The following is a 27,500-nucleotide window of genomic DNA, read 5'->3' as shown; positions in this document are numbered from 1 at the left end:
CCCAGTCGAGTTCGCCCCTTTGCATCCTGGTAAATGCAGTTCAAATTTAACGCTTACTTGAAAGTGTCCGTAGTTTTTCACTAAAGTTAGTGCAGTCATTGCTCTTCATCTCTATACACGTGTTTCTGGGTTATTGCCCTTCATCAGTAGAGAGCAGAAAGCATAAAAAAATATCTGGGGTTGCTGGAAATGCTGCCAAAAGCGTCTCAGGTCTAGTACCACTCACAGGCTCACAGGTGCATCTCCAGAGCTCGTCAGCTCAGTGGCTCAAGAGAGCCTTTTAACAGGAAGGTGGGTTAGGAGCACACTGCCTCACATCCCAGTCGAGTTCGCCCCTTTGCATCCTGGTAAATGCAGTTCAAATTTAACGCTTACTTGAAAGTGTCCGTAGGTTTTCACTAAAGTTAGTGCAGTCATTGCTGTTCATCTCTATACACGTGTTTCTGGGTTATTGCCCTTCATCAGTAGAGAGCAGAAAGCATCGGAAAATATCTTGGGTTGCTGGAAATGCTGCCAATATCGTCTCAGGTCTAGTACCACTCACAGGCTCACAGGTGCATCTCCAGAGCTCGTCAGCTCAGTGGCTCAAGGGAGCCTTTTAACTGGAAGGTGGGTTGGGAGCACACTGCCTCACATCCCAGTCGAGTTCGCCCCTTTGCATCCTGGTAAATGCAGTTCAAATTTAACGCTTACTTGAAAGTGTCCGTAGTTTTTCACTAAAGTTAGTGCAGTCATTGCTATTCATCTCTATACACGTGTTTCTGGGTAATTGCCCTTCATCAGTAGAGAGTAGAAAGCATCAAAAAATATCTGGGGTTGTTGGAAATGCTGCCAAAATCGTCTCAGGTCTAGTACCACTCACAGGCTCACAGTTGCATCTCCGGAGCTCGTCAGCTCAGTGGCTCAAGGGAGCATTTTAACAGGAAGGTGGGTTGGGAGCACACTGCCTCACATCCCAGTCGAGTTCGCCCCTTTGCATCCTGGTAAATGCAGTTCAAATTTAACACTTACTTGAAAGTGTCTGTAGTTTTTCACTAAGGTTAGTGCAGTCATTGCTGTTCATCTCTATACACGTGTTTCTTAGTAATTGCTCTTCATCAGTAGAGAGTAGAAAGCATCGAAAAATATCTGGGGTTGCTGGAAATGCTGCCAAAATCGTCTCAGGTCTAGTACCACTCACAGGCTCACGGGTGCATCTCCAGAGCTCGTCAGCTCAGTGGCTCAAGGGAGCCTTTTAGCAGGAAGGCGGGTTGGGAGCACACTGCCTCACATCCCAGTCGAGTTCGCCCCTTTGCATCCTGGTAAATGCAGTTCAAATTTAACACTTACTTGAAAGTGTCTGTAGTTTTTCACTAAAGTTATTGCAGTCATTTCTGTTCATCTCTATACACGTGTTTCTGGGTTATTGCCCTTCATCAGTAGAGAGTAGAAAGCATCGAAAAATATCTGGGGTTGTTGGAAATGCTGCCAATATCATCTCAGGTCTAGTACCACTCACAGGCTCACAGGTTCATCTCCAGAGCTCGTCAGCTCAGTGGATCAAGAGAGCCTTTTAACAGGAAGGCTGGTTGGGAGCACACTGCCTCACATCCCAGTTGAGTTCGCCCCTTTGCATCCTGGTAAATGCAGTTCAAATTTAACGCTTACTTGAAAGTGTCCGTAGTTTTACACTAAAGTTAGTGCAGTCATTGCTGTTCATCTCTATACACGTGTTTCTGGGTTATTGCCCTTCATCAGTAGAGAGTAGAAAGCATCGAAAAATATCTGGGGTTGCTGGAAATGCTGCCAAAATCGTCTCAGGTCTAGTACCACTCACAGGCTCACAGGTGCATCTCCAGAGCTCGTCAGCTCAGTGGCTCAAGGAAGCCTTTTAACAGGAAGGCAGGTTGAGAGCACACTGCCTCACGTCCCAGTCGAGTTCGCCCCTTTGCATCCTGGTAAATGCAGTTCAAATTTAACGCTTACTTGAAAGTGTCCGTAGTTTTTCACTAAAGTTAGTGCAGTCATTGCTGTTCATCTCTATACACGTGTTTCTGGGTTATTGCCCTTCATCAGTAGAGAGTAGAAAGCATCGAAAAATATCTGGGGTTGTTGGAAATGCTGCCAACATCGTCTCAGGTCTAGTACCACTCACAGGCTCACAGGTGCATCTCCAGAGCTCGTCAGCTCAGTGGCTCAAGGAAGCCTTTTAACAGGAAGGCAGGTTGAGAGCACACTGCCTCACGTCCCAGTCGAGTTCGCCCCTTTGCATCCTGGTAAATGCAGTTCAAATTTAACGCTTACTTGAAAGTGTCCGTAGTTTTTCACTAAAGTTAGTGCAGTCATTGCTGTTCATCTCTATACACGTGTTTCTGGGTTATTGCCCTTCATCAGTAGAGAGTAGAAAGCATCGAAAAATATCTGGGGTTGTTGGAAATGCTGCCAACATCGTCTCAGGTCTAGTACCACTCACAGGCTCACAGATGCATCTCCAGAGCTCGTCAGCTCAGTGGCTCAAGAGAGCCTTTTAACAGGAAGGCGGGTTGGGAGCACACTGCCTCACATCCCAGTCGAGTTCGCCCCTTTGCATCCTGGTAAATGCAGTTCAAATTTAACGCTTACTTGAAAGTGTCCGTGGTTTTTCACTAAAGTTAGTGCAGTCATTGCTGTTTATCTCTAAACACGTGTTTCTGGGTTATTGCCCTTCATCAGTAGAGAGTAGAAAGCATCAAAAAATATCTGGGGTTGCTGGAAATGCTGCCAAAAGCGTCTCAGGTCTAGTACCACTCACAGGCTCACAGGTGCATCTCCAGAGCTCGTCAGCACAGTGGCTCAAGGGAGCCTTTTAACAGGAAGGCGGGTTGAGAGCACACTGCCTCACATCCCAGTCGAGTTCGCCCCTTTGCATCCTTGTAAATGCAGTTCAAATTTAACGCTTACTTGAAAGTGTCCGTAGTTTTTCACTAAAGTTAGTGCGGTCATTGCTGTTCATCTCTATACACGTGTTTCTGGGTTATTGCCCTTCATCAGTAGAGAGTAGAAAGCATCGAAAAATATCTGGGGTTGCTGGAAATGCGGCCAAAATCGTCTCAGGTCTAGTATCACGCACAGGCTCACAGGTGCATCTCCAGAGCTCGTCAGCTCAGTGGCTCAAGGGAGCCTTTTAACAGGAAGTCAGGTTGGGAGCACACTACCTCACATCCCAGTCGAGGTCGCCCCTTTGCATCCTGGTAAATGCAGTTCAAATTTAACGCTTACTTGAAAGTGTCCTTAGTTTTTCACTAAAGTTAGTGCAGTCATTGGTGTTCATCTCTATACACGTGTTTCTGGGTTATTGCCCTTGATCAGTAGAGAGTAGAAAGCATCGAAAAATATCTGGGGTTGCTGGAAATACTGCCAAAATCGTCTCAGGTCTAGTACCACTCACAGGCTCACATGTGCACCTCCAGAGCTCGTCAGCTCAGTGGCTCAAGGGAGCCTTTTAACAGGAAGGCCGGTTGGGAGCACACTGCCTCACATCCCAGTCGAGTTTGCCCCTTAGAATGTTAGGCAGTGTGCTCCCAATCGGACTTCATATGATAGAATATGGACATTCGCAAAATGAAATTACAGCATGATTAAAATGTGAACTTGTTTTTCCATCTAGGTGATATGGAATGAAAGCTAGCTGTTTTGATGTGGAATATGACAGCAATATTATTGTTATTATTATTCTATGGATGTTATTTTTATTTTGGGTAAATATTTTCTGTACAATGGGTCACTTTCAAGAGGAGATGTATTATTTATCTATATATCTTCCCTTAGTTTGTAAATGGTTTGTAGTCTTTTTACCATTTTTAATGTGGTTTACTTGTTTTTAAGGGTGGTGGTGCATTTTATGTTTACATTGGCTGTGAGGAAGATCTCTTGGAGATCGAAACGTGTCGCCATTAAACTTTTTTTTCACATAATACAAGCCTTGGAGTGCAATATTTTTAAGTACTGGTGGTAATTGTTATTTTATATATATATCTAAATATATATAAATATATATATATATATATATATATATATATATGTGTGTGTGTATATGTATATATATTTATATATACACACACATACACATGTATAAATATACAAACATATATATATTTATTCCACTTTTCAACAGTGCATCAGTGTCTGAGTGGGTCTGTTAGTAGGTGTGATAGTGTCTGAGGGGGTGTGTGAGTGGGTGTGCGTGTCTCTGTGGGACTGTGAGTGGATGCGGCAGTGTCTGAGTGGGTCTGTGAGTGAGTACATTAGGGTTCAATTAGGTCTGTGAGTGGGTGGATTAGAGTCTGAGTGGGTCTGTGAGTAGATGCATGAGTGTCTGAGTGAGCCACTCCACTAAGTAATATATATATATATATATATATATAGAGAGAGAGAGAGAGAGAGAGAGAGAAAGAGAAAGAGAGAGAGAGATATGCACTGTTGGAAAGTGGATTATTGGTAAGGGCAGGCAAGTACCAACACTTAGCAACAGGCCACTAACCTCCACTTAGGTCCAGTTAGGTCCCAATAAATTAAACCCAGCTCAACCCTTGGGAGCTTGGCAACGAGTAGCAAGGCTTAACTTAGGAGACAAGTGTATAAAGCATTTAAAAACCACAAAACAGTAAATAAGTAAAACACAGAACACAATAAAAATCCAACACCAATTTATAAAAATAGATTATAGTGTTATCTTTAAAATGACAATAGAATGATTAAAATCAGATTAGGGTGCTGGAGATATGAATTTTTTAAGAATTAATGTTTTCTAGTACATAGAAGAAACTAGTGCTCAAAGGGTTAAAAAAGGTCCCATGGGAATGGAACAAAGTCCAGAGTTCAGGCCTCTATGAGGTAACTGTTGGAAAATGGGTTATTGGTAGGGCAGGTAGGTACCTACACCTAGCAACAAGCCACTAACCTCCACATAGGTACAGTTAGGTCTCAGTAAATTAATCCCAGCTCAACCCTTGGTAGCTTGGCAACGAGCGTCAAGGCTTAACTTAGGAGACAAAGTGTAAAGCATTCAAATATCACAAAACAGTAATTAAATAAAACACAGGAAACAGTTTAAAAATCCAAAACCAATTTATAAAAATAGCTTATATTTTTATCTTTAAAATGACACAAAAACGATTAAAATCGGTTCAGGGGAACCGGAGATATGAATTTTTAAAGTATTATTATTTTCTAGCGCTTAGAAACAAAAAGCGCCAATCGGGTCATCTGGTTGCACCAGGACCGAGGCAAAGTCAAACTTTCAGGCCGACCGCGATGGAGCCCTGCTCGGCTACAAGTCGCGGGAGGCCTCGGTTAAAAAGTTACCTTCTGACTTAGTCTCTTTTTTGATGTTTTTCTTCCCCGAGATGAACCTGCCAGTTGAATCCGACCTCCTGGAGCCCTTGTCCGGATACGCGAAGTCGGTTTCCTCGGTGGTGATTTTTACCTTCGGACTTAGTCGTTTTTTCGAGATGAAAATCCTTCGACCGGGGTAAACCTGGATCTTGATCCGACGTCCGTGGAGCCCTTCTCGGATTCGATGGCTGGGAGGTCCCGGTCAACTTTTTACCTTCGGACTTAGGTGGTCATTCTGACCTCGGCGGTAAAAGGCGCCTACCGCCGGTCAGAAATCCTCCATAATTCCGCCGCGGTCGCGGAAACCCGCCACGGTCATTCTGACCCGCAGAAGGCAAACCTCCGAAAATCCGACCGCCACAACAGACCGCCAGACCAGCGGTCGGCGGAAAGGTGGAGGTGACCAAACCTCCACCGCCACGCCAACAGAAATACGCCCATGCCATTACGACCCACGAATCCACGCGGCGGTCATTCAAACGCGGTATTCCATTGGCGGGACACACCGGCGCGGTCAGAATACACACAAACAAACAAAACTCACCCACATTGGACGATTTGAATCCCACACACCTGATACACAAACACACACCACTCCCACACACACAATACAATATAAAACACCCACCCACATCACCCACAAACCCCTACGCTTAAAAATTCGTAAAGAAGACAAGAGCGAGACACCAGCATCCAAAACATAACAGCCACAGCCACTCAACACCATCACCCACACACTATCCACACACAAAACAACACACACCACCACACTCAACTCACTTAAATACACACACTCCACCCCACACATCATACACACCACCCCATGGCACCCCAAAGACAACCCCGCTTCACAGACGAAGAACTCAGGGTCATGGTGGAGGAAATCGTTCGGGTAGAGCCCCAGCTGTTCGGCACACAGATACAATACACCAGTATTGCCCGGAGGACGGAGCTATGGCAGAGGATTGTCGACAGGGTGAACGCAGTGGGACAGCACCCCAGAAATCGGGAAGACATCAGGAAGCGATGGAACGACCTACGGGGGAAGGTGCGTTCCATGGTATCCAGGCACAACATCGCCGTGCAGAAGACTGGCGGAGGACCCCCACCTCAACCCCCACAATTCACATCATGGGAGGAGGAAGTCTTGAACATCCTGCATCCTGACGGCCTCGCAGGAGTCGGCGGAGGAATGGATACTGGTAAGTTGAAGCTTCAATACTGCTTCCCCCCCACCTGCATGCCAAATCAGACCCCAACCCTCACCCCCATCCTCGAACCCCACCCTCACCCCCACCCCCATCCTCACCCCCACCCTCACCCCCACCACCATCCTCACCCCCACCACCATCCTCACCCCCACCCCCAGCACACCTATTCCCCGCCAATGTCTCCCCATCACAACCCACACATCCCAAAACCTAGGCCTGCATGCGTCCACTAAGCATGGACACCCATCACCAAAGCATGCCCAATGCATATACACATCCCCCCCACAAGCCACCCTCACCAAAGCCCCCACACACGAATGCCAGCACTTGGGGACACGAGAACCCACAGATACACCCATATGCCACACATTGAAACTATAACCATACCTCTATACCCCTGCAGGACCCGACCGTCAACACACCGCGGCGGAGGGGCCAGAATTCTCCACACCCCCCACCCAAGAGGCCGTCAGCGATGACAGCAGCTCTGTCGACCTGGACACCGATGACCAGCCCGGACCATCGGGGACCTCTGGACAGTCGGTTCCCCTCACACAGGCCCAGGCCACTACAGACCCTAACCCCTCTGGGAACACCAGCACAGCTCCCACCCAGCGGGCCCATGCCTCTGTCTCCAGGGCGCGTCAATCTGCGGTGTGTTTACCACTACAGGGCACCCAGGATAACCCACCACCCCAACAACAACAGGGACCTGGGGGCAGTGGTAGTGGGCACACCGGCCAGGGGGCAGAGGCCCAGGGAAACAGGGCAACTCGGCGGGCAGCTGTGCGACAGGGGGGGGAGGAGAGGCCCAGGGAACCCACTCTCCACGAGGTCCTCACCACCATCATGGGAGCATACAACCGCTCCCAGGAGACGATGGCGACGGTACTGGCCCGGTTCCAGGAGATCCAGGTGCTGCAGGAGGAACACTATCGGGGGTACAGGGAGGACATCAGAGCCATCAACACCACCCTGGTTACCATGGTAGGGCTGCTGCAGGACCTCGTAAACAGCAGGGCGGACACTGAACAACACCCAAGGGCCCCTGCCACTAGCCTGGACCAAGAACAGCCATCCACCTCCGCCGGCGCTAGTGGACAGGAGGCCCCCGCACAGCAGCAGCCCACCAGACCCCCACCTCCTGCAGGAGAAGAACCACCCCGCAAGAGGGCCCTGAGATCTCGCAAGAAGACAGAGTAGGATGTCAAGACCCCCGCCAGCAATGGATACCACCTGATGTCATCCCACTGTCCCACATTGTCACCCTGTCCATCCTTGAACTGCCCATGCTCCATCTCTCCACAGGCCTCTGGACAATGCACCTGTGTGACTGTTACTCTGGACTCTGCCATGGACATTCCTTCACCATAGCCCACACCCACTTGAAACCACCCATCCCATTTTGAGCACTTCAATAAACACCTATTTTGCACCAAAATATCAGGAGTATGGCTGTGATTTCAATAGATTGTAATAGACATGACAGTGCAAATATGTCCTTGTACATGGTGAAGTCAACAAACAGCTGCCACAAAGCTGTAGTCCATGGGGAAACGAAGCACAGGACTCGTAGTGGGGACCCCAGATCTGAAATAGGGAGGGAAAAGCCAAAACTCAGTCATCATACACTGGGGCAAATAGACAGGCAGCAGAGATGCTGCAGAGTAGTTAACATTTACTAAATTATCTTTGAAATGTTACCTGTGTCCTATTGGAAGTACTGTTCAATGATTCTGTCCCTGTTGTCTGTTTCAGCCCCGTCGTCTTCCTCCTCGTCACTCTCCTCAGGTTCCACCGCTGCCACAACACCACCGTCTCGACCATCCTCCTGCAGGAAAGGCACCTGGCGGCGCAAAGCCAGGTTGTGAAGCATGCAGCAGGCCACGATGATGTGACACACCTTCTTAGGTGAGTACATTAGGGATCCACCGGTCATATGCAGGCACCTAAACCTGGCCTTCAGGAGGCCAAAGGTGCGTTCGATCACCCTCCTAGTACGCCCATGGGCCTCATTGTACCGTTCCTCTGCCCTGGTCCGGGGATTCCTTACTGGGGTCAGTAGCCACGACAGGTTGGGGTACCGAGAGTCCCCCACTAGCCATACACGGTGTCTCTGTAGCTGTTCCATCACGTAAGGGATGCTGCTATTCCTGAGGATGTAGGCGTCATGCACTAACCCTGGGAATTTGGCATTTACATGCGAGATGTACTGGTCAGCCAAACACACCACCTGGATGTTCATTGAATGGTAATTTTTTCTGTTCCTGTACACCTGCTCCCTGTCTCTTGGGGGAACCAAAGCCACATGGGTCCCATCAATGGCACCAATTACGTTGGGAATATGTCCAAGGGCGTAGAAATCACCCTTCACTGTAGCCAATTCGCCCACCTCAGGGAAAATGATGTAGTTCCTCACGGATTTCATCAGGGCAGACAACACTCTGGATAACACCTTCGAAAACATGGGCTGAGACATCCCGGAAGCAATTCCCACGGTTGTCTGAAATGACCCACTTGCCAAGAAATGTAGTACTGACATGACCTGCACCAGAGGGGGAATCCCTGTGGGTTGGCGGATGGGGGACATCAGGTCGGGCTCCAGCCGGGCACACAGTTCATGGATAGTGGCACGGTTAAGACGGTAGGTCAGGATAATGTGGCGTTCTTCCATTGTCGACAGGTCCACCAGCGGTCGGTACACGGGAGGATTCATCCGTCTCCTCGCCCAACCCAGCGGACGGTGCCTAGGAAGGACAACATGGAGCACACAGTCAAGCAACCCACAGGTACGTACTCACAGCTAGCACAGTATACGATTCTCTATGCAGTGAATGGCGTGTCTGAGTGGCTATGCAAGGCCTAGGCCTGTGTGACGCAGTTGAAATTGAGCCATGTGGGCCCTGGAAATGGCGGCTGCCTGACCTGTGAAGTGTGACAATGGGATGTGAGGTCAATGCGCTGGCGTGGCACACTGCGGCGGGCGGCGGGCGAAGACCGCGGCGCGAAGCCGCATTGGTTAACATTGAAGCCTATGGGTTTCAAGAGCCAATGGCGAAGGGCGCCGGCGGTGGCGGGACGCCCCGCCGCGGTACGCACCGCCGCGGACGTGACCGCCATTTTCTATCTACTTATCCACTTGCGACTTGAACTTTCACAGGAGAGGACCTATACTGCAAGTGTTGCTGTGACCTCGGTCTGGAAGGGACAATGGCTGCTGCGACTGGGGAAAGGGCCCCTGCCTTCACTGGAGAGGAGTTGGAGAAACTTGTGGATGGGGTCCTCCCCCAGTATGCGCTACTCTACGGTCCTCCAGACCAACAAGTGAGTTTAATTCAATATGGATTTGGGGCCACTGGCTGGCTTGGGGGCCTGGCGGGGATGGGGGGCATGTTGGGGCTGGCGGGGGGCCTGGCGGGGGGCCTGGCGGGGATGGGGGGCATGTTGGGCATGGCGGGGAGCATGGCGGGGGGCCTGGCGGGGATGGGGGGCATGTTGGGCCTGGCGGGGGGCCTGGCGGGGATGGGGGGCATGTTGGGCCTGGCGGGGGGCCTGGCGGGGATGGGGGGCATGTTGGGCATGGCGGGGGGCATGGCGGGGGGCCTGGCGGGGATGGGGGGCGTTGGGCCACTGGAAAGGAAAATGCTGAGTAACTTGAACGTGGTATTTCTCCCTCCCTGTACGTGTCACATAGGTCCGCGCCCATGAGAAGATCGGGATTTGGCGTGCCATCGCCAAGGAAGTCCGGGCCCTGGGGGTCCACCATCGACGGGGCACCCACTGCCGCAAGAGGTGGGAGGACATCCGCCGCGGGACCAAGAAGACCGCCGAGTCTCTGCTGGGGATGGCCTCCTAACGTAGGCGGGGTGCCTGCCGTCAACTGAGCCCCCTGATGTTCCGGATCCTGGCGGTGGCCTACCCTGATTTGGATGGGCGCGTGAGGGCAGCACAGCAGACACAAGGGGGTGAGTACAAGCATTATCTACTCTGTTGTCGCGCAGTGGAGGTGTCTGGGTGGGGGAGGAGGGCTGGGGGTCCCCCTAGGCCAGGGCGATATCTGTAGGCTGGGCAACCCCGTAAGCCCCTGTGTCCCCAGCCACCACCCTCAGTAGTTTGTCAGTACAGCCATCCCTGGGCCGTGTCATCCATGGGTGCAGTTGTCAACTCTAGGCGTGTAGGGCATGTTCCACGGAATGCGTAGCGTACCCCAAGTGCGCAACTTAGTGCAGGGGGCATCTGTGTCTGTCATGTCCGCTAACTGTACCGGAGATCCATGTACTCAATATCCCTTTATTTCTCTCTCCTCCCCCCTTTTTGTTTGTCTTTCTGTGCTTGTGTGCATCAGCATCATCAGGCGGAGGAGAAGTGGCATCGGGGCAGGAGGGAGCTGCATCTCACATGGCCCAGGAGGGCCATGCCACAGAGTCAGACTGGACCAGTGAGACGGAGGGCGAGGGGAGCTCCACGACGGGGACGACTGGAGCCTGCAGCGACACGTCCTCGGAAGGGGGCTCCCTTGCGGGGGTGGCACCATCCGTGCCCCCCGCCATTACAGGTACAGCCGCCACCCAGCGCACCATCTCCGCCCTCCCAGCAGCCCCTCCGCGTTCGCCCCGTGCCCGCTCTGCCAGGAAGCCTGGCATCTCCTTCGCCCCAGGCACCTCAGGCCCTGCCCCTGTTACCCCCGCTGCCCTCAGTGAGGAGGTCATTGACCTCCTCCGAACGCTCATTGTTGGGCAGACTACCCTTTTGAATGCCATCCAGGGGGTGGAGAGGGAGGTTCATCGCAGCAATGCGTACCTGGAGGGCATTCATTCGGGTCAGGCTGCCCATCAGCGATCGTTCCAGGCTCTGGCCTCAGCACTGACGGCAGCCATTGTCCCTGTCTCCTGCCTCCCTCTACTAACTCCCTCCTCCCAGTCTCCTGTTCCTCTGCCTGTCCCACCCACACCATCAGACCAGCCTGCACACACCTCAACACCCAAGAGAAGCTCATCCAAACATAAGCACCACAGATCACGCAGACATTCACACACGCAACATTCCGATGCAGACATGCCAACAGTCACTACCACCTCTGTGACCCCCACCTCCTCGTCTCCCTCCTCCCTCCCTGTGACGTCTACACTCACACCTCCATTCACCTCACCATCAGCCAGTGTTTCCATCACCAGCACACCCTCCACTCCAGTCCGCACACGTGCAGTCACCACCCCCACTGCCATTTACACGTCCCCTGTGTCCTCTCCCACTGTGTCTGTCACCCCCTCTTCCACACCACACAAACGCAGCCACCCACCCACCCAACAGCCATCCACCTCACGACAGCCTATCCCTCCTGCACCTGCACCCAAAGACAGCAAACGTGACTCACCTACAACCACATCCTCTCCCTCCACTCCCATTCCCACTGTACCTACCACTCTCCATTGTCCCAAGAAGCTCTTCCTCGCCACTACTAACTTCTTTCCTGACCCTGAGCCCCCCCCTCCTTCTCGTCGGGGTAAGAAGAGCACCTCAGCCACCACCAGCCCTGCAGCCCCCTTGACAAGGGTGCAGGGGTATTGGAGCCCGCCAGCCCGCATGTCTGGATCTTCGCCCAGCAGCAAGGGGACAGCCAGCCCACCCCCTGGGAAGAGGAGCAGAAGGCGGAAGGGGCGCCGCAGGAGCCCGCCTTCTACATCCCCCCCGGACACCACCCAGAGACAGTCACCAGCCACAGCTCCAAAGGGAGGAAAGGGCCACAGGCCGACGACTAAGGAGGGCAAGGGCAGCAAGTTGGAGAGGTCAGGCAGCAGGCCTGCTGCCCAGGAGGAGCCCAGAACCCCCATAGCCGCTGCCCCGGGAGGAACCGGCACAGCTGCCCCGGGAGAGCCCACCAGCCCCATAGCCGCTGCCCAGGGAGGACCCAGCCCAGCTGGCCAGGAGGGCCCCACCACCCACAGCCCAGGTGGGCAGTGAAGGAGCACCATCCCCGCTGCCCAGGAGGGCACCACCAGGCATTTAGCAGTTGGCCATAGACCGTCCGCCGTCTCAAGAACCGCTGGACTGGGCCCCGCCGTCTCAAGAACCGCTGAACTGGGCCCTTCAAGGCAAGAACCGCTGAACTGGGCCCCGCCGTCTCAAGAACCGCTGAACTGGGCCCCGCCGTCTCATGAACCGCTGAACTGGGCCCCGCCGTCTCAAGAACCGCTGAACTGGGCCCCGCCGTCTCAAGAACCGCTGAACTGGGCCCCGCCGTCTCATGAACCGCTGAACTGGGCCCCGCCGTCTCAAGAACCGCTGAACTGGGCCCTTCAAGGCAAGAACCGCTGAACTGGGCCCCGCCGTCTCAAGAACCGCTGAACTGGGCCCCGCCGTCTCATGAACCGCTGAACTGGGCCCCGCCGTCTCAAGAACCGCTGAACTGGGCCCCGCCGTCTCAAGAACCGCTGAACTGGGCCCCGCCGTCTCATGAACCGCTGAACTGGGCCCCGCCGTCTCAAGAACCGCTGAAATGGGCCCCGCCGTCTCAAGAACCGCTGAACTGGGCCCCGCCGTCTCAAGAACCGCTGAACTGGGCCCTTCAAGGCAAGAACCGCTGAACTGGGCCCCGCCGTCTCAAGAAGCGCTGACCTGGGCCCCGCCGTCTCAAGAACCGCTGAACTGGGCCCCGCCGTCTCAAGAACCGCTGAACTGGGCCCTTCAAGGCAAGAACCGCTGAACTGGGCCCTTCAAGGCAAGAACCGCTGAACTGGGCCCCGCCGTCTCAAGAACCGCTGAACTGGGCCCTTCAAGGCAAGAACCGCTGAACTGGGCCCCGCCGTCTCAAGAAGCGCTGACCTGGGCCCCGCCGTCTCAAGAACCGCTGAACTGGGCCCCGCCGTCTCAAGAACCGCTGAACTGGGCCCTTCAAGGCAAGAACCGCTGAACTGGGCCCTTCAAGGCAAGAACCGCTGAACTGGGCCCCGCCGTCTCAAGAAGCGCTGAACTGGGCCCCGCCGTCTCAAGAACCGCTGAACTGGGCCCTTCAGGGCAAGAACCGCTGGCCCTTTGGCAGACGTGGCAGGGCAGGATCTATCTCGGGAAGGGCTGCAGGATGTCCTCTGGCCAACTTGCCTCCTCCAGTGGCAGTGGGTTCTGTTATGGACTGTATGGACTGTGGCTTTGCTCTCCCCAGGATGGCCCAGTGGGCAGGCCACCCACTGTATGGACTGTATGGACTGTGGCTTTGCTCTCCCCAGGATGGCCCAGTGGGCAGGCCACCCACTGTATGGACTGTTTGGACTGTGGCTTTGCTCTCCCCAGGATGGCCCAGTGGGCAGGCCACCCACTGTATGGACTGTTTGGACTGTGGCTTTGCTCTCCCCAGGATGGCCCAGTGGGCAGGCCACCCACTGTATGGACTGTATGGACTGTGGCTTTGCTCTCCCCAGGATGGCCCAGTGGGCAGGCCACCCACTGTATGGACTGTTTGGACTGTGGCTTTGCTCTCCCCAGGATGGCCCAGTGGGCAGGCCACCCACTGTATGGACTGTATGGACTGTGGCTTTGCTCTCCCCAGGATGGCCCAGTGGGCAGGCCACCCACTGTATGGACTGTATGGACTGTGGCTTTGCTCTCCCCAGGATGGCCCAGTGGGCAGGCCACCCACTGTATGGACTGTATGGACTGTGGCTTTGCTCTCCCCAGGATGGCCCAGTGGGCAGGCCACCCACTGTATGGACTGTTTGGACTGTGGCTTTGCTCTCCCCAGGATGGCCCAGTGGGCAGGCCACCCACTGTATGGACTGTATGGACTGTGGCTTTGCTCTCCCCAGGATGGCCCAGTGGGCAGGCCACCCACTGTATGGACTGTATGGACTGTGGCTTTGCTCTCCCCAGGATGGCCCAGTGGGCAGGCCACCCACTGTATGGACTGTTTGGACTGTGGCTTTGCTCTCCCCAGGATGGGCCAGTGGTCATGGAGTCCCCTCGTGGATCTGGCGTCGTGTACTCAAGTGGCTGAGGTGCCCCCCCTTCCCTTCCCCCTGAGGTGCCTGTCCTATTTTCTTTCTGATGCCCCTGCAGTGTTCTCTCCGTGGAGTTCTTGTCGTGGGACTGGGCCTTGCCCCTTTGCACAGGACCCCTGTGATCCACGGACAGTGGTTGGACTACATTTAGTAGCTGTATATATTTTGTACATAGTTTATTTATTTATTGGGATTAATGGCGTACATATTTCAATATATCTGCCCGTTTATGATCTCTTCTTTTGGTCTTTGCATTATTTCGGAGGGGGGTGGTTTGTGGGTTGTGACAGTGATCTGTGGGAATGCATTGATGTGTGTGTTGTAGTGGGTGTGGGTGGGTGGGTGTGTGCCGGTAATCTTTTCCCTCCCCTGTGTCGTAGGTGCCGTACTCACCGATGTCTTCCGCGCCGCCGGGCGTGCTCCTGGTATATGAGGAGGAATAGGAGTGCGGGGATGACCTGCAACTCTGGCTCCATACTGCCGGAATCTCGCGTGGAGTGCGTAGAGGTGAGCATTTTCCCGTTCGTAGTCTGTTTCCGCCGTGTTCTTATCGGCGGTGCTCCCGCCCCGGAAAAGGTGGCAGATTGGTGGGTCGTAATAGGGTGGGCGGTACTTTGTCTGCCGCCGGGCTGTTGGCGGGAACTGCCGCGCTGTTTGTTTGTACCGCTGTGGCGGTCGGAGTGTTAAGTTGGCGGGCTGTATTGGCGGTTCCCGCCAGGGTCAGAATTGCATATTTTAGATCGCCGGCCTGTTGGCGGCTTGGCCGCCGCTTTATCACCGACCGCCAGGGTCAGAATGAGGGCCTTAGTCTCTTTTTTGGATGTTTTTCTTTACCGGGACGAACCACGAAGTCAGGCCGGGTCGCGGTTGAGGCAAGCCGGCTAGAATTTCCGCGTTGGGTCGGTCACTTTATGGAGCTTTTTTTCAAAAATTCTCCAATCTTTTCCAAACTTCTGGGGCTTCACCCAGATGTTCTTTTAAGGTTCTTTTGGGGTCCACAGCTCACCCCAAGGGTCCAGAAGTTCTGTGATGGTCCTTGGGGGGTGCGGACTTCAACTCCCAGAATGCACCTGGCGCAAACTCCTTTTTGGCCACTGGACAGTGGTCAGCTGGTCGCTTTCTTCAGGAGTTGGTGCAGGGGACTCTGGTTAGCAATTTTTCACCTGTAGCAAACAGGGAGTCCCTCCTTGAACCAGTTGAAGCCAGGCAAAGTCCTTCTTGTGGTGAAGCCCAAGTGTGCAGCTGGTGCAGTCCTTCTGAGTGCAGGTTCCAGGTGCAGGCCAGGGGTCCAGCAGGGCAGTCCTTCTTCTTCTTTAGTTCCTTTCTTGTTGAATTCTGGAGGGGATCTGAGGTGTGGGTGCAGGTCTGCCAGTTTAATCCTTGCTCCTGGGTGAAAAGCAGGGGGGCCCTGGTTCTCCAATCAGGGACAGGGTCGTCCCCCTGTGATGACCACTTCCTGGGAAGTGTGGCAAAAATCCATCCCAGAAGGCAACAGTCTCTAAAAATCCAACATGGATGAATCTGATTTTTGGAGGTTACATCTGGCTGAGCCCACCCACTGGTGTGGCTAAAAATCATAAACACACCCCTCTCCTGCCCTCTCCTAATCTAATCAAGGGGGCACCTAATTGTCTGGGGTTGCAGGATGTGGGGGTGTTGCTGGGTGCTGCAAATGTCCTTCTCTGCCTTTGAAGACCAGTTTGGCAGCCCTCCCCCTTCCTGCCTCACCATCTGCTGAGGGGAGATTCTCTCCCCCGAACACATTCCTTTGTGTGAAGTCAGGCCACTTCACACCTCATCAAGGCAGCCTGGCAGAAGCTGCTGCAGGCTGGCCAATCAGAGCACAGCAGCAAAAACAACGCAGAGCTGAAATTGGCAACTTTTTAGGTAAAGTCTAAACTTTTTACCTGGACAAGTTATATTAAATCCAACAACTGGAAGTTGTGGGATTTATTATAACAATCAATTTGATACCAAATTCTTGGTATGTAACATTTAAGGAGACTTTAAAATTTAAAATAAAGTCTGCCCATTCTAGCCTATGAAGGCCATTTACTTCAATGAGGGAAAAACGAATTTGGCTGTTTTTACCTCACCAGGGCTTATAAATCTATTTTTATAAAGTCCCTGCTTATAGTTACATGGCACCCAGCCCTAGGGGCACATAGGGCACACCTTAGGGGTGACTTATATGTAAAAATAAGGTAGTTTAAGACTTTGGAAGTACCTTTAATTCCAAAGTCGAATTTGCATATAACTTTAATTTAAAAGCAGCCAGCAAGGCAGGCTTGCTTTTAAAATGACACTGGGCACCTCAGCAGTGCACCTAGGTGTGCACCACCTATGCTGTGGTCCCTAAACCTACATGCCCTACCATATACTAGGGACTTATAGGTAGGTTAACTTAGCCAATTATAATTAGCCTAATTTGCATATCCATTTTACACAGAGCACAGGCCCTGGGACTGTTTAGCAGTACCCAGGGCACCATCAGAGTCAGGAAAACACCAGCAAAAAGTGGAAAATGGGGGCAAAAAGTTATGGGGCCTCTGCAATCAGCCCTGTTTTCTCACAGTAACACTGTCACACTTACTTTCAGAAGTGCTTATTGATTCAAGAAAGTGGTCCACAGCACCAGCCAAGGGTTCAGAGGCTCTGGGTTGCCTCTTGGGGTCAGAGACCACAACTTCCACAATGTACCTCTTCAACTTATGGAGTTGCTCTTAACATCTCCAAACTTCTGGATCTTCTTCCAGAGGTCCTGTTTTTGGTCCTCGAAGTGTCCACAACTTGATCCAAGGTTCCAGAAGCTCTGAGTTGCTCCTTGGGAAGTGCGACTCCAATTCCCAGAATGCACCTGGTCAAATGGCCACTGGACTCTTGTCAGGTGGGCTCTGCTTGAAGGACTTGATGCAGGGGACTCTGGGCAGCTTCTTTGTACCTGTAGCTTACAGGGAGTCGACTCCTGGAGTTGCAGAAGCAAGACAAAGTCCTTCTCTAGTTTAAGCCCAAAGTTGCATCTGGTGCAGTCCTTGTGAGTGCAGTTTCTAGGTGCAGACCAGGGGTCCAACAGGGCAGTCCTCCTTCTCCAGTATCTTCTTCCAGCCTGGAATCTGTTAGGGATCTGATGTGTGGGTGCAGCTCTGCAATATTTACCCTTGCTCCTGGATGAAAAACAGGGTGTTCCTAGTTCTCCAATCAGATGCAGGGTCCTTACCCCTGTGATGACCACTTCCTGGGAAGTGTGGAAAAAATCAATCCATAGTGCAACATTCTTCAAAAATCCATCATGGCTGAAACTGACTTTTAGAGGTTATATCTGGCTGAGCCCACCCACTGGTGTGGCTAAAAATCCTAAACACACCCCTCTCCTGCCCTCTCCTAATCAAATCAAGAGGGCATCTCATTTTTTGGGTTTGTAGGACTTGAGGGAGGTGCTGAGTTGCTCCAAATGTCCTTCTCTGCCTTTGGAGACCAGTTTGGCAGCCCTCCCCCTTTCCCGCTTCCCATCTGCGAGGTAGTTCTCCTCCCTCAGGCACATCCTTTGTGTTCAGCCCAGGCCACTTCACATCTCATCAAGGCAGCCTGGTGGGGCTGCCAGAGGCTGGCCAATTAGAGAAGGGCACTACAGAGCTAAAGTTAGCAACTTTTCAGGTAGAGTTTAAAACTCTTTACCTGAACTAGTTATTTTGAATCCAAGAATTGTAAGTTCTGGGATTTTTTTTTTTTTTTTTTTTTTTTAAATATATTTTTATTGTTTTATCAAACATATGGCAACATTTAAATGAAATACAAAAGGTTACATACTGTTCACCATACAGTATACATGTAATTTTTACTTATGCACTTTCTGCAAATCCAGTGTAATTGTAACAGAACCCGAGTTGGGTTCTGAGAGTTGTGTTCCTACATACATGTTGTATTCGACGTGTGCGTAGTAATTAAAAAATCAACAAAGAAAGTAAAAAATAGAAAGAATAAGATGGGAGCTGAGGCAGTTCCAAAGGGCCTGAACCAAGGGGGAGGGGGGAAGAAGGACCCCCAGGGGAGGGGGGAGGGCCCCGGCGCAGGGGGGAGAGCCAGCCGCAGCGGGGGCATGAGGCACACCCCACAACCCATGCACAGCGATTACGTGTCCATCAGTGCGACAACACTCCACCCACGCACAGCCGAGCCGCCCCCAAGCCACAGGGGACCAGCCCGCTGCTAGCCGTGAGGCGCCGAACGGCTCACCAGTAAGGACCAACAGGATACGGAGTCCCATATCCCCAGTGTCCTCCGGAGCACGGCAGGACTCCGATGATGCCCTCGCGACGGGTATTACAGTGTTATGGTAGTTCACCCTTTTTTTTTTTCCCCCCTACCTCCGCTCTTACTCCACCACCCCGAATTTCTCAATCGGTCTATGTGGTACTGTATTACTGTGATCATTGATGTAATAACCACTATCTCCTGCCGATCAGTCTAGGGGGGGCGCTCATCGTCTTTGTTTTCTGCGGCTGTCAAGAATAAGTTCCATACCTCTAGGCCTTTAACTAATATGCCCTTATCCAATAAATTCTGTAGTGTTTGTGCTTCTGCTTTGGTCCATCGTATTACCTCCTCCCGCCACAAGGCAACACTAGGAGCGCCAGGGGATTTCCACCTCATGGCAATGAGGCGTCTATACAGCACCAAAGCCAGGGCAATGCATTTATATGTGCTTTTGCGTTTCTTAGGGTGGGGTGTTATGCCCAGCAGGCACACCTCAGGAGTAGGGGATAGTTCGGTGTTTGTCCATTCGGCAAGTAACGTTACTATCTCTATCCATGTGTTCCGGATCGAAGGGCATTCCCATGTCATGTGGTAGAAAGTGGCCTCCTCTGTGTCACATCTAGGGCAAGTTTGCGGTGATCGGGGAAACATGCGAGTTATTCGGTGTGGTGATAGGTAAGTCTGATGCACATAGTTAAACTGTGTGTATCGGAAGCGGGGGTTACGTGAGACCTCGCGAGTCATTTTCATTGCTTGATCCCACTCATTGGGGGATAGTGATTCCGACAACACACGGTCCCATTTAGTTTTCGCTTGTTCCTGTCTGTGTTCCGCCTGGGCTGTGAGGATGTTGTATATGTTTGATATACTTGATGGAGTATTTGTGGTCCCAAGCAGCTCATGGAGCAAAGGGGAGACTTCTGGTTCTAAGTTGCCATTTTTCCAGTATTCACGCATTAACTGCCTGACTGCTCCGTAAGCTATAAATCCGCCCCTGCCCAGCGCGTGCCTGTTGGCTAGTGCCTCATAGGTTTGAAGTTGTCCCTCCTGGTAAATATCTCCCAATGTATGTATGCCCTTATTACCCCATACGTTCAGGCCGACCTTGGCTGCTATTTTTGCTAGCGACGGGTGCGCCAGTAGTGGGATCCTCGGTGAGTATTGCGGATCTTTTGCATTTTGCAAAGCGTATCGGCCCCAGGCCCAATGCGCGGTATACAGCAGCACATTGTTAGTGTGTGCTGGATCGGTACGATTCATGAGGTATTGCATTATTTCTGTGCCGCCCAGTTCCAGCAACATTCTTTGTGTTTCGGCCCCAGTTGGATTACCGACCCATGTTGATATCCATTGTATCTGGGCAGCTGCATAATATGCTTCAAATCTGGGAGCGCCCAGTCCTCCCAGTCTGAGCGGCTGGATCACTTTTGATAACGCAACGCGTCTGCGACCATTGCCCCATATTAGATCCGTAAGCAAGCTATTCAGTAGCCTAAAAAAGGAGCTCGGGAGTATCAAGGGCAATGCCATAAAGTAATACAGTAGACGGGGTAGTACTATCATTTTTGCTATTGCCACTCTACCCATAGGGGATAGTGGGAGTGAGCACCAGAAGGGTAAAGAACCCCTTGTTGACCTGATCACTTGGCCAAGATTCCCATCCCTAAGGTCTTGATTGTTGTGGTATATGTTCACACCTAAATATTTAAATGTTGTGTAACACCATTTCAGGCCACTCGGGCCCGTTAGTGTTCTCGATGCTTCGGGGATCGGGCGCATAGGGAATATACAGGATTTAGTCCAATTCACTGTTAACCCTGCCACCGAGCTAAATTTTTCCAGGAGTTCCAAAAGGCCCGGTAGGGTTCCCGTGTGGTCTCGTAGGAAGATTAACGCATCATCCGCATATAATGATACTATCTGGTGTATCTGGCCGTCCAGTATGCCCCATGCGGGGGCCATTGTGCGAAGGCGAGCGGCCAACGGTTCAATCGCCAGTGCAAATAACAGTGGGGACAGCGGGCATCCCTGTCTAGTACCTCTACTGATGTTGAATTTCTCAGATATCGTGACGCCCGTCTTAACCCTGGCTGTTGGGCCAGTGTATAGTATTTTCACCCAGTTAATGTACACTTGCCCGAAACCCATCCGTTTGAGTGTCTCTGTTAAGAAGGGCCAACCTAGTGTATCAAACGCTTTTTCTATGTCCAATGAGACTGCAACCTGTTGATTGCCCTCTACTGGGGAGTTTCTCATCAGACGGAGCAAATTCCTGACGTTGTGGAATGTGTTGCGGCCGGGTATGAAGCCTGCTTGGTCTGGATGTACCAGCTCTGATATATATGGGAGCAGGCGATTAGCTAGAATTTTGCCAAGTAACTTACAATCTGTATTTAGTAATGATAATGGCCTGTATGAGCGGACGTCCAATGGGTCACAGCCTGCCTTAGGTAATACTGCTATCAACGCCTCACGGCATGATCCAGGAAGTGTGCCTAATTCCATGGCTTCCTCCAGCATTGCCAAATATGGGGCCAAAATTTGCGGCTGAAACGTACTATAGTATTCTATGGGTATACCATCGCTGCCAGGAGCTTTGCCGTGTGTAAACTGCTGCAATGCTTTTTGGATTTCAGCCATCTCTATTGTGCTATCTAGCTCTGTAGTTTGAGCGACGGTCAGATGGCCCATAGTGACTCCGTCGAAGAAGCCGTTTAACTGGGCATTGGTGGGTGGAGGGCGTGCCTGATACAATGAGCTATAGTACTCCTTGAACGTGTTATTTATCTCTGCCTGTGTATTAACTATCTGGCCTGATTCCAGTCTGATAGCACCTACGGGAGTATTACGACGTTCGTTTTTTATAAGCCACGCTAGTAATTTACCGGATCTGTCGCCCTCCGCATGTGTGCGGGCCATGTGATGACGATAATCAAAGTGTCTAAGGCGGTTATCGGATTCGGTCCATTTGGAGCGCATCTTAGTAAGCGTTTTCAATGTTATGGAGCCTTTAGCGAATTCGCCTTCAGCTACCTGAATTTCTTGTTCTAATACTCGGAGTTCGCATGTCAGCGTTTGCCGCACTCCTACTGTGGTTGCAATGCATGCCCCACGTATGACTGTCTTGTGTGCATCCCATTCGATGGCCCTTGAGCTGGCCGTCCCCTCGTTTGATGTGAAATATGCTGAGATTTGTGTGGCGATATCCTTCCTAAAAGGGGGGTCTTGCAGTAGGTGCGTTTGTAAACGCCAAGTGGGAATACATGAGCGAGGACTGCCCCATTTTATTTGCACTATGAGTGGGCAGTGATCTGATATTATCCTGGCGGAATACTCCGCTCTCGTTATTTTATGTGTTAGGTTCTGTGAGGTGAGGATAAGGTCTATTCGGGTATGTAATAGGTGTACTGGGGAGTAATAGGAGTACACTTTATCATGTGGGTGCAAGTGTCTCCATATGTCAATTAGTCGGCGTTCTTCCATCCATGTGTCCAGTATTTGGGTGTTTTTCATTGATTGGGCGGTCGAAAGCGGGGGGGTGCGATCTATCCTTATCTATGTGTGGAACACAGTTCATGTCCCCCCCCCATATATATGATGCAGTTAGGTCGTTGGACAATTGTGAGGCCTTGGTTTGTAAAAATTCACCTTGTTTAATATTAGGGACATATAGTCCATTTATCGTAAGTTCCTCCCCATCCAGCAGCCCCCTCAATTGTACAAACCTGCCCTCCTTGTCTCTTGTGTCGTGTTGTACTGTGTAAGGGACAGACGGTGCTATCCAGATCAGTACACCTCTGGCGAAGGAGGAGTCACCAGCACTATACACTGAGCCCAACCAACTCTTTTCTAGTCGGGCAGCCTCTGCAGGTGTGATGTGCGTTTCCTGTAGTATTGCTATATGTATGTGATGTCTTTTTAGGAACGCATGTATTCTGTGATGTTTATTAATCCCTGCCATGCCCTTAACATTCCAAGTCATGATATTATAGCTGGGTTCCTTATTCATTCTGTTGTGTTGAGGTACAGGGAACCACCCGCGCCGCGCCCGGCTCCCCAACCCCCCCCCACAGCCCCGCCCTCAGCCCCCCACCCCCGCCCCGCAAGCCCCGATAAGTGAGGAGTAAGCCCATAGTGGGCTAAAGATAGAAGAAAGAGAAATAGATGTAACACCAAAAAGGATATGGCGGACTGAAAGCGTCCGTAAAGTAGAATGGCACAACCGGTGCCTAAAAAGTCTTCCAAGGGGATCGGGTCCATTCGGATACCGTACAGGTATAGGGGGCGTGGTTTCCTTGGCATCCGTCCTTTGGGTGGCCCACCTACAGGATATTTCTTGTTTCTACAGTTCCATTTGCCTTGCGCAGCTTACAGTGAGTCAGTTATAGGTACTCGTGTGAGTGTGGGGGCTCCCGCCGTGGAGCCCGGTATTAGCGGCCCGGCGCCGGCGGCCCGCAACACTCCAGTCATCGCCGCCAGCGAAGGGGGGCCAAAAATACCAAATCTACATGTTTAAAGTTCATCCGCCGAACGCGGTGTGAGGTCCGGGCCCGCTAGCAACGGTGAGGCAGACGGGCTCATATTTCCCCCATGTGAGGCAGAGTCATTGGTGTCCGTTTCGCTCCTGGCATCCAACGCCCCGCGGGCGAATGAGTTTGTGTCTTTTATTATTTGCGCCCGCTCCAGTACCATTTGCGCTTTTGTGGGGCGGGAGGATGTTTTGGTGTTTTTCTGCTTTTTCTTCCTGGGGTTAGCAGGAGTCCATTCTTCAGTCACTGTATCTTCCTTGGTCGGGTCGGCCAATCCCTTAGCATGTATCCATGTCCACGCATCTTCAGGGGTGGGAAACATTAGGGTTTTCTCGTCCATGACTACGCGTAGTCGCGCTGGGAACATGAGAGAGTAAGTGATACCTTTTTCACGTAGCAACTGCTTAACTTTGTTATACGCAATTCTCCTGCTTTGTACCTCCATTGTGTAATCGGGGTAGGCAGTTATTCTGTTGTTCTCGAGCATGACCTGGTCAGACGTTCTGAAGTGCTGAAGGACTAAGTCTCTGTCCCTATAATTTAGGAAGCGAGCTATTAGAGGTCGGGGTGGCGCACCCGGTCTAGGCGGCCTGCCTGGTATTCTGTGTGCCCTTTCGATCACTGGTGTTGTGTTGGGGTGCTGCTCTTTAAAAATGTTCCTCAGCCAGGACTCCATGAACTCCTCAGCCTTAGGTTGTTCGATTCTTTCTGGGATTCCCAGGAATCTGATGTTGTTACGTCTGGAGCGTCCTTCAGCTTCCTCTGCCCTGCGTTGTAGTAATGTTATATCTAGTTCCATTTTTTGCATTTTATTTCTCATTTCTACTACTTCTGGCTGGATAGTTTCTAGTGTCTTTTCAGTGTCGTGAACCCTTCCAGTTAATTTGCGGTGGTCGGCCCGCAGCAATGAGACCTCCTGCACTGCAGCGTCGATTTTCCCTTCAAGCGAGGTTTTAGTGTCCATTATAGCTTGCATAATGTTATCGAATTGTAGGGAGTGCGTTGCGTAATGTTTCATTCAGTTGTATCTGTGTGAGCGATTGCGTCTCTGCTTGGCCAGACGGTTGAGGAGGGTCTCCTTCTCCCGTAGACCCTGTTTTGGGGTGTTTTGGTTTGACCATGATTCCCCTGTTGTCCTGTGCCAGTTTGTTACTTCAGGACTGCCGGGTGACCGCCCTCCAGGAGCAACCGCTCATGTCTACGGATTTCCCTCAGCGCGTTTCCAGTTCTTTTAGACTGCAGTATAGGTGGGTTTTGCACGCATACGTTATGATGGCAGCCCAGAATTCAATGTTCCCAGAGATTCTCAAGTTGCAAACACTGATGATACCATTAGCGATGCCAGTGGACTGGTTTGGAACGTCGCAGTCCCGCGAGACGCAGCCCGCCAGGAGCACTAGATCTGTCAGGGAGCCACAGTATCACCCCCCAGCCCCTGAATCAGCGGGGCACGGGTGCCCAACCCAATGCCGGCACGGTGGTATGTCCAGGATGTGAAGGGTTCACTGTACGAGTGAGGCAGTTGGCGTATCTGCTTAGCTTCCCTCAAGTTATGGTTGCCGCGGGCCAACGGCAAGGGAGCAGGTGGTCGTGCGCGGGCCGACAAGGATCCAGGGCAACACCGCGCGCCCACCCTGCCGGTAAAATCAGGGGTGGTGTCTCCCGCACCCCTATTCCACTGTTGTCCACTATGCACGGAGAGATCCCTAGAGGGAGAGAGCAATCTCCCCACACTCACTGCGACTCGAGTTATGTCGCCGATAGGGGTGCAGCAATACGGCGCTCCGGTAACAGACAGCGCTAGCTCGACAGCCACCCCGCCATCGCGAGCTGCCCGCCGGTCCGGGGGGCCCCAGCACAATCGGGGCCTGTGTTAATTGCAATGTTCCAGCACGATGGGGGGCCACAATGAGTGACTCATATGCCATTCGGCAGCCTCTCCCCAAAGGAAGTTGATTTACTTGAAGTCAGCTTGTAAAGGTATTTGTTTCTTTAATCTCCTCTTTTTATACTTTTTAGTTTATTTTTTTTAAATTTAATTATTCCACCTTTCATCTTTTATTACTTGTTTCGCCGCTTTCCTTCAGTTTTGACAGTCCCCTGGATTCAGCAGTCCTCGCAGTCTGCAGGGGGTCGGTCCCCGCCTGCGTGTCAGTGCGCTCGGCCCAGGCCCCAGCGCCTGCGGCGCCAGATCCAGGCGGGGGCCGGGGCTCGTGCGCAGCCGAGAGGGGAAGAACGGCACGGTCCCGCAGAGAAAAGAGCCGCTCCGGTGAGCAGAAACAAGGAATCGGCTCCCGAGCGCCGTTCACATTCGCCTCCCCACTCCGCTTCCGTCTTCTGGACGCTCAGGCGAGGCGCGGCCGGGCCGGGGCGCAGTGCGCGCGGTTCACCTCCTGCGGTGGGGACAGCCCCAGGCGCCGCAGTTAGAGCGCCCGGGCGCCCCCACCACAGCGAATAATAGGAGCACCGGGGGGACCCAGGGGATCCGCCCAGGCACCGCCGCTCACCGCACGGTGCGAGTAGACAAGCCCTGCTGTCCCGGGTGCCAGCCGCGCCGCCAACCCCAGCGTCTCCGGCGCCTCAGGCCACACGCCGCTTCCGCGTTCACCGAGTCCCCGGTGCTGCCCCCAAACGGGAGGGGAGGCCTTTTCACGCAGTGGACGACGACAATAGGCCAGACAGGGCACAGGATATTTACTAAATCGGTGGGCCGTGAGCGGAGCTCTTTGTTCAAGCGTCCGCTTCGGCAGCCATCTTGGCCACGCCCCTTCTGGGATTTATTATAAAAATTCATTTGATACCTAACTTGATGTATCTGACACCTAAGGGGACTTTGTTAATTAAAATGAAGTCTCCCCATTTTAGCCTATTGAGGCCATTCACTACAGTGAGGGAAAACATAATTTGGCTGTTTTACCTCAGCAGGGCTTATAAAGCTATTTGAATAAGGTCCCTGCTTATAGTTACACGGCACCCAGCCCTAGGGGCACATAGGGCACACCTTAGGGGTGACATATGTGAAAATAAGATAGTTTAAGACTTTGGAAGTACTTTTCCTTCCAAAGTCGAATTTTTATTTAACTTTAATTTAAATGCAGCCAGCAAGGCAGGCTTCCCTTTAAAATGACCCTGGGCATCTCCGCAGTGCGGTCCCTAAACCTACATGCCATACCATATACAAGGGACTTATAGGTAGGTTGACATCACCAATTATAATTAGCCTAATTTGCATACTCATTTTGCACAGAGCACAGGCTCTGGGACTGGTTAGCAGTACCCAGGGCACTATTAAAGTCAGGAAAACACCAACAAAAAGTGAAAAATGGGTGCAAAAATTTAAGAGGCCATACAATCAACCCTGTTTTCTCACACACACCCACTAACAGACCCACTCAGACACTACACACTATCACATACCCACAGAGACACTCATACACCCATCACAGGCCCACTCAGACACTACTGAACCCACTCACAGACTAACTCAGACACTGACGCACTCATGCACAGACCCACTCAGACCATCACACATCCACTCACAGACCCACACAGACACACATTCACCCACTCAGAGACCCACTCAGGCACTCATGCACCCACTCATAGACCCACTCATACACTGACACACCCACTCAAAGACCCACTCAGACACTGATGAGCCCATTCACAGACTCACTCAGATCACCACTCATCCACTCACAGAACCACTCAGACCCTCATTCACCCACTCTCATACCTAGACAGACACTCTCACACCCAGAGACACCTTCTCACACCTATTCTCACACCAAGGGAGACAGACCCTTTGGCTGAGTGGGGGACAGGGTTGGGTGGTTTTGGGGGTTGGGTGGTTATAGAGGGTTGGCTGCAGGGCCTGGCGACAGGCTAGATCCTGTGGCCAACCCCCACCAGGCACAGCTGAAGGCTTTGCGCTGTGCGTGGTTGGGTGGTTATAGGGTATTGGTTGCTGACCCTGAGTGCAGGCCTGGTCCTGCCGCCAATCCCTCCACGCACCAAACCAAAGAAATTCAGCAGTTTTAGTTAGAGTTATTTCAACACTTGTACCCTAAGATAACTACAACTTGTGACCTCACCATGCACTGCTAATTACCCCAGATATTACAGCACTCATGACAACCTCAATAATGTCATTAGAGATAAAT

The sequence above is a fragment of the Pleurodeles waltl genome, chromosome 11 (assembly GCF_031143425.1).
Source record: "Pleurodeles waltl isolate 20211129_DDA chromosome 11, aPleWal1.hap1.20221129, whole genome shotgun sequence".
Taxonomy (NCBI): domain Eukaryota; kingdom Metazoa; phylum Chordata; class Amphibia; order Caudata; family Salamandridae; genus Pleurodeles; species Pleurodeles waltl.
This window is presented reverse-complemented; position numbering follows the sequence as displayed.